This window comes from Liolophura sinensis, chromosome 8 (assembly GCF_032854445.1).
Source record: "Liolophura sinensis isolate JHLJ2023 chromosome 8, CUHK_Ljap_v2, whole genome shotgun sequence".
NCBI classification, from domain to species: Eukaryota; Metazoa; Mollusca; class Polyplacophora; order Chitonida; family Chitonidae; genus Liolophura; species Liolophura sinensis.
In genome coordinates, this window is record NC_088302.1 from 10,728,312 (window position 1) to 10,736,788 (window position 8,477).

At 38.5% G+C, this 8,477-nt stretch overlaps 1 long non-coding RNA gene across 1 annotated transcript; it reads left to right on the forward strand.

Annotated features, from left to right (window-relative positions):
- The first annotated feature begins 470 nt into the window (after positions 1-470).
- Positions 471-4,788, forward strand: LOC135472770 (uncharacterized). The gene is made up of 4 exons (XR_010444553.1): positions 471-627; positions 2,398-2,577; positions 3,120-3,217; positions 3,464-4,788. It is a non-coding gene; the product is annotated as an uncharacterized LOC135472770 (long non-coding RNA).
- Positions 4,789-8,477: the final 3,689 nt, after the last annotated feature.

The window sequence follows — 8,477 nt, forward strand, 5'->3', positions numbered from 1 at the left end:
ATATTCGGAAAATATTTATGAATAGTTAATGTTCAACACATGTTGGCATCCTCTCCGTTCGCACGTAAGGATGTCTGCCAGTAACCTGTAGATGGTCGTAGGTTTCTTCCGCGCTCTGCTGGCTTTTCTCCCTCTCTGATGGTGAAGATGAGTGAAGCGGTGAATGAAGTTTGAACAGGTGGAAGCAGATTGTTCTATATACGGTGAAAATTGTTCGAATATAACTTCATTTACGATTTGCATTGGGGTTTACTGATCTGTTTAATGTTGACTTTGGAAGCAGATAGCTTTGTTTAACGGTTACCTGTTAACTTGATTTATTTGTTTCAAAATTACACTGGAAGCAGAATTGTTTGATCAAATGTTATGAAGCTGGCAGTTGTTGCTTCCGAAATCAGAATATCAGATGCGACAGTTTCATTGAGTTTGACAATCATTGTGTTTGGTGTTTTAGCACCCAAGCGAAGGTATTGTCCATGGATGTATGGCCACCAGCGAAGGGTCCGATTTTTCTGAGTAGTGTAAGATGTAGAGGCAATGAAGCCAACATCCTTTCGTGTCCTCACCAACAAGGTGAAAACAGCTGTAGCCATGATCAGGATGTAGCAATAGAGTGCAAAGAAACAGGTTGGTATCACAGAGCTAGTGTGTTACTATGGGTGTAAGCAGAAGTCCGTTCGCTAAATATGTTCTCATCTAGCCACCTGCGGAGGGTCGTGGGTTTCCCCTGCGCTCTTTTCAGTTTTCTTCCACGAAAATGCTGGCTGCCCTTGTATAAGAGAAATATTCTTGAGTACAGCATTAGACCAGTCAAATAAGTAAATAAATGATCGCATCTAGATATTCGGCATCGAAACTATAAACCATTTTGTATTGCTACAAATTGCACAAAACCGGAATCGCTTATTGGAACCAATGATGCAGTTCAAACCATTTAAGCATCTTATACTGTTATGCGTTATGGAAACTCAAAGTCAAATCCGTGGAATCACCACATATATCAGACGATTTGCACCGATTTCTCAAAATGGACACATCCTTGATAACGTCAGATCAGCATATTTTCTGGGAGTATTCGAGGAGCATGGTGAATTCGAATGAAAGGGTGATGATCGTGTTTGATTTGATTATTTATTTGATAAGTGTTTTACCCCGTACTCAAGAATACTTCACTTACACTAATGCAAGCATTATGGTGAGAGAAAACCGGGCAGATCCCAGGAGAAACCCACGACCATCCGCAGGTTGCTGGAAGATCGTGTCAACGTATTCATTTGCATTGGCAAAGTCTGTTATTTACTATTAACTGTGTTCGCTTGCGGCTTTTGATCAGACAAAAGCATGGGAGCCAAACTTGAATTTGTAGATTTGCAGTTTCAGACCGATTGAATTCGTTGAATAAAGAGGTTTATTACAAATACATGTAAATCATCAGAACAGTGCGTGTTCCATATTGTAGAATGAATATCTCGTTGCCTGAGGTAAAGCTGTCGAACAGGCCTTCATCCTTGACTGTTAAGACAGTTCTAACTAAGACACCAAAGGTCTGGCAGCAACCTGCGGATGGTCGTGGGTTTCCCCCGGGCTGTGCCCGGTTTCCACCCACCATAATGCTGGCCGCCGTCGTATGAGTGAAATATTCTTGAGTACGGCGTAAAACACCAATCAAAAAAAAAAAAAAAAAAAAACTAAGACACCAATCTATTCATACTTCATCGTGGATCACACACTGTCAAAATCATACGAAAAACAACTCGTATATATAATTATCTGTGAAAATATATATTTGACAGTTCAGCTGTCGTTTTGGGTTGGATCACGTGATCGTCTAGATCGTAAACTGAACAATGATTTTAGACGGGTTTGCAGCGATAGACATAATGAGCTCCAAACTTCTTTCAAGCGTATAAACAATCTTTTGCAGGCTCTGGTAAGCATTCCTCTCATAGGTAATTTTGTAGAAGTACGTTATTACAGAACATGGGTGTTTTGTGGTGGGTGAACTTAGCATTGTTCAAGCATTAGAAAGTTTCGTAGCTAGTATCTGGGACAGATAAAACCGACATACTGCTCTCAACTGGCATCTTTGAAAAGTGCCTGATTTTCATTGGGGTGGGTTATACTATATCCATTATTTGATGATGATTTATTTAGATAGTGGCTCCAATCCGAATTATTTCATGTTTTGACATAATTTTAAGAGACATTAAAGTAAAACATTTATTCCCGTTATTTCCCGTTGACCGTTCCAAGCATGTGTCATTTTTTAAAGATTTTAGCAGTAATATAAATGATTTGTGCATACACACATTTGTTTGTTTGTTTCTGTGTGTGTTTGTTGGACTCAAAAATATTGTCTTACGTCTGACATTTTCTTTGTATGTTTACGTATAATAGACACGAAGAGATCTTCATTGTCAGCTACGGGGCTAACTGCCATCCGCGCGATTGCTGTAGCAGTCTTTCCTTGCATAGTACTCGGTGTGACACTGAAATTCTGCATACATAAATACCGTGCAAAGCGGAATGCCCGTACAAGACGAGAAAGCAATGAGACACGAGAAGCAAACTCATTCGGTGAGTACGTTTGTCCAAACTGAAACTCCTCCCAGTCAAGAGGCAGTTTTATTCCTTGTCTTTGACGTGGAATGGTACCCTTCGTGGCCTTATGGTTAGCGTTTTAGCACAGCGCAACGACCAAGGATACTCTAACCAATGCGATCGCTGTGAGTTAAACTCATGCTGGTAACCTCTCCATCGTATACGAGAAGATCTTGAATCACCTGCAGATTGTTCGGTTTCCTCCCACTATAATTCTGGCCGCTGTCGTGTAACTGAAATATTCTTGAGTACGGAAACACCAATTAAATAAAAAACTGAAGGCGCATGTATAAGTATTAATCTGTTACATGAAGTAATGCGTCATATATGCAAATTGCACTTAATCTTTGTATTTAATCTTGCATTGTTATTGCATTATGACTTGTAAGGCAAACCAAAAAATACTATAACAGCAATGATAATTTTGGAAAAATGTTGTAGAAAAAAAAATGTTGTAATAGGAAACTTTCAAATTGCGTAGAAATAGTTTGCATGCTCACAACTTCTATATTCGACAGTTACTAGAAGATTGACTTCTATAGGACGAGAATCCAGGGTACCACGCTCTTCTACCAATGGAGTCTTTTTCACAAACAACAGCAATACAGTTCAAAGCGTAAGTGATGGGAAATAAGCTACGACTAAATAGCTCTGTTGGTTGTCGGTCGCTCGCTGAAATTTTTGAACATTGTCCTTGAATCTTTTAACATGGGCTATTCACTAAACAATAGGACCTGCATGCAAGACGACACGAATTCAAAAAAAAAATTTACACAAGAAAATGTCTAATATGACGTCAGTTGAGTGGTAATGAAGTCATCTGTAAATTGTTTTCCTTTTATGTGGTTCCTTCTATTTTCAGCCTTTCCACTCTTCAGTTATGGCGTGGCAAAACCACCATCTCCTCCAGCAAACTTAACTCAAGACCCTCCGTCATATGTAGAGCTGTTTCCAAACGGGGAGGGTAAAACTCCTGACAAAACGCCCCCACCACCATCTTACGAGAGCGTCGCATCGACAAGGTGGTAGACAAGAAAAGATGACTCCAGTTCAGTTTTGAAAATATCTTTGGCTGCTTGAGAGCGCCAAGAAGCGCCTATTGACACTAGGGACTGAATATGATGCCGAATAAATGAACAGCCCTTACGGGTTACAAGATGCAATGCATAACCCATATCCTTCATGAAATACTGTTAATCTGCTTCTATATGATATGTGGGCGCTTGCGTGACCGAGGTGGTTAGCACGCTAGCACGTCGTTGTGAGCGCAAAGTCCAGCTCATCCGCCGTACTTGATCGTGAGTTTTCCCCGGGCTCTATCCGATTTCCTCCCGCCATCATGCTGGCAGCCGTGGAGTAAGTGAAATATTCTTGGGTAGGGCGCTAAACACCAATCAGATAAATCTATCAATATAATATATGTATTGCTTTAGCTGTATATTTACGACTAGCGGAAAATATCCATAAAGTATTGTACATACAATGACCTCCGTTAGTTATCACGTGCGAGATCACTATGTTATGCCTTGTAATGAATTAATGAACTTTTTTGCTGTTCTTGATGAATTAGAAAGCATCATCCGATAGTGATGTCCTGTCTGCCAAAGCTAATATTCAGTTTAGGCTAGGCATAGCCTGGACTTGCTTATATTTCATTCCAACCAGTCAGAAGCGATTCTGTATCCCTTTAATGTTCGAACGATTCTGTATCCCTTCAATGTTTGAACGATTCTGTGAACCCTTAATACCTTAACCTTACTGGACGTTAAAAATAGAGTCTTTTGTCCCTCCGGCAACTTGTTTTTTTGGCTAAACAGCTATCAACAGAAACTTGTGACACTCCCAGTTGTTTTTTTTTATAAAAGACAACATTTGAAAAATGTACACATTGCCTTCATTTTGGCTCGAAACTAATTTACAGATTTTAACACTATATCTACTTTATTGCGTGTTACTGACATGGATGCAATTCTGTCTAATCATCTTCTACAGTTGCCAACAGATGATAGACAACTGAGTGGTGTTGTACTAGACACTTTCAGTTTCTGCACTGTACCTTTTCACTCTGGCACGAAACCCCAATTTATTTGTTTATTTGATTGGTGTTTTACGCCGTACTCAAGAATATTTCACTTATACGACGGCGGCCATCATTATGGTGGGATGAAAACAGGGCACAGCCCGAGGGAAACCCGTATATTACATTCTATCATGTGCGTAATTTCCCACTTTATTCCGCTGACCTAAACCCGTAACAAGTCAAATAGGAACTATGGAACTTGCCGGCTTTTAAGTATTTGTTTGTTAAATTGTTTGTACATAGTAAGGGTCTACCTCCTCAATCCGTGGTCACCAAATGCCAAAATATCTAAATGTGTGGGTATTGGAATATGTTCTACATGTTTATAGATATTGAATGGGCTTGCTCCCGTATGTTTGCATATCTGGATACCTTGGTCCCACGTGTTTGTGTATGGGGATTCCATAGTCCCACGTGTTTGTATATAGATATCACAAGGTCCCACGTGTTTGTTCATAGGTATCACAACGTCCCATGTGTTTGTATATGGGGATTCCATAGTCCCACATGTTTGTATAAGGGGATTCCTTGATCCCACATGTTTGTACATAGATATCACAAGATATCACATGTTTTTACATAGGTATCGCAAGGTCCCATATGTTTGTATATGATAATTCATTAATCCCACATGTTTGTATATGGGTATTCCTTAGTCCCACGTGTTTGTATGTAGACATCACAAGGTCGCACGTGTTTGTTCATAGATATCACAATGCTCCACGTGTTTGTATATGGGTATTCTTTAGTCCCACATGTTTGTACATAGATATCACAAGGTCCCACATGTTTGTATATGGGGATTCCATAGTCCCACATGTTTGTATATTGGTAAAGTCCTTGGATGTATATTGGCTTAATTTCTTAATTGTTCAGTAGTGTAAACATTCCGGAAGAAGAATCTCATTGATGTGCCATAGGTATGTTTTAATATGTTAAAGGAGAAGAATACATATAAATGTTGCCAAAATCAGATGAAAGAGCGCCAAAAGTTATTTGCAAATATGATTTTTAATCTTTTTTCAGGAGAAAGAGCATTTGAAAATATGTTTTTTGGTATTTTTTTAGTCGGCGCATAATAATGTTCTAAATAAGGATATGAACATTATTATTAAATATATTTATTAAACATGTATTACATCCATTATTACACAAAGACCATATATACTAAAACGTGGTCCCAAATACCCATCATACAAAAATTATTTTTCAAGTGTCTTTTTCTCTTTAAAGAAAAATCGAAAAAATATTAAAGAGCACATTTGTGACTAACTTTTTGCACTCTTTCATTTGAATTTTATGTAATTTTGTTTTTTCCCATTTACACGGACATTGGGTCTAAGGTAAGAATAATGTTAAGCTATAACATAGTAATATCTGTTCTCGTCATACCGATTGCTACAGCAATATTTGTCAAGCCCTCTGAATTGATTGTCAAAGCAATTTAATATACTAGAAATTACTGGGATGGAACATATGTCGTCTATCTGAACATTTGGCTGAAATAAAGGTTATGACAACCGACTTTAATGTTCTTTATATAGGCTGTAAAACTGGAGTGTGAAAATTCTCTTTGTATCTATGTAACCTTTACTGATACTTTAGAGCAATTTTCACAGGTAACAGTGATATCACTAATGCATAAGCAATTGTGTGTTCCGTACGATTGAAATATACTCCTGATCCATCCAAGAAAGTACAATCTTCAGCATAGGCCTTGAATCACGTCACAACAGATAGCACAGTTCACAAAGTGTGACTGAGGTGTTTACCGTAATACATACTGGACTATCACACCAAATTGTGTCTCGAGCCCCCAAAAGATTTACAATTTCCGTGTAACCGTAAATGTTATGGCTTCCCATTAACTCTACTAAACTCTGTCCTATCTGTATATACTGAAGCAGTGCGCTTTTCGACAAACCTTCCGAATGGATTAAAACAATCAGTTAAGAGAGCGAAGCGACCCTAGATGTGTATTTGCATGTTCCAGTCAGAACCTTCTTTACAGGGAACTGATTCAAATCAGAAAAGGACCAGGGACCGATTCCACAAAGACATTTTTGACTTAAGTCAACATTTAAAACGTTGTCACAATGTTTAGTTTTTGGTAATGGAAGTTGAAATTTTGACATTTGTGTTAAGATAGCATTCATGAGGTGGTCAAGGTGTTAATTTACAGGGCTCAAAAATAAGCTCTAAAACCATATTTGACCATATGATTTAAGTCAAAACCGGCTTTGTGGAATCGCTCCAGGCTCCAGAACCACGACGCAAACTTAAGTAAAAATTTCAATCATTAAACTTGGTATGTTCCTATCTGTTGTTTTAGATGAAATTTGCTTTCCAATAACTCACCCCCGAATTTACGTTGTCAAGCAATATTTTGACCTTTCAACGTAAGAAATCATCACTTAAAAGCGATTTGAAATTTTGGCTTAAGTCTAAGAATATACTGGAATATCGACGCTTTTTTCCTTTGTACATTGTCTCACTGACGACTGTTTCAGCTTTGTTACCAGCTTTGTTTACCATGTATGTAAATATTTCTTTACATATATCTTGGTAGTCTTTGGTGCTTTGGAAGTGGGTCCTTGCGATATCAACTGAATGAATCTTTATCAGGATTTACTACTTATGTGAGAATGTAGAACTTGACACCTATATTTCGTCATACTCAATACAACACACATGCCGCTCGCAAGATCATTTCCATCACTATGGCAAATTTTGTACTGAAATCTTGAACAACACGAAGGCCACTGTGATGAGGCGTGAGCGACCTGGATAATTTCACATTTAACCTTTCAACACATTTTGTCTCTATAAACTGTGTATTTAATAAACTTTTTATGTTTCTGTTTTGTTACAAACTGACACGTATATACATATATGTGTTACCTGACTGTCTCTCCATTACTAAAGATTCTTCAATAAACCGAAATACAGAAGCAACATGCAGTGTTATTCGGGAGTCGTGGCTTTATTCAACTCTTGACAAGAGGGCCTAATCTTTAAAGAGTGTCCTCTGGAAGTGGAAAACCTAAAACACAGACTTGAAAAATGGTATTTGTTGCTGCCTGGCTGGTGCTTGTTGTTACAGCAAAGGAAACGGGACCCGTTTGGCACGGGTATATAGGATGTCGTATCTGGTGTCTTCGGCATGTCTATTTCTGTAACGGCAGCAACTTTGGGGCATGACAAGAAGACACAGTATATGTGCACACAACTAATGACTGCCCGTCTCCGTATGACGGGTTTCATGATGGCTTCCTCTCCAGCCATACGTGGGAAGGTCTGTCACCAACCTGCGGATGGTCGTGGGTTTTCGCCTGGCACGGCCCAGTTTCCTCCATCATAATGCTGGTCGCCGTCGTAGAAGTAAAATATTCTTGAGTACGAGGTAAAATAGCAATCAAATAAATAAATAAAATAAATAAATAAATAAATAAATAAAAATCATATGACGGGAAAATTGATACGTACGACTTAAAAAACCCAAGCATACATACATAAAATGATAATGGCCCGGTTTCACCAGTCACGTGAGGTCAAATATCAGACTGTTGTCGGTGCTCTGGTTTTCCTCTATAGGTTTTAGTTCTTTACATGATATGTTAAGCTATTCAGTGGGAATCAAGAGAGATGCGCTCATTTGCTTTTGTTGATCGTATTAAAACATCTTTCTTTGTTACCAGTTAACTGTGCAGTTCATGTATTTCGTATTCGCAATGAATACATCTGTACCTGTAGCATATCCTTGTAAGACGAAATCGCCGAATGGAGCGATGTTTAC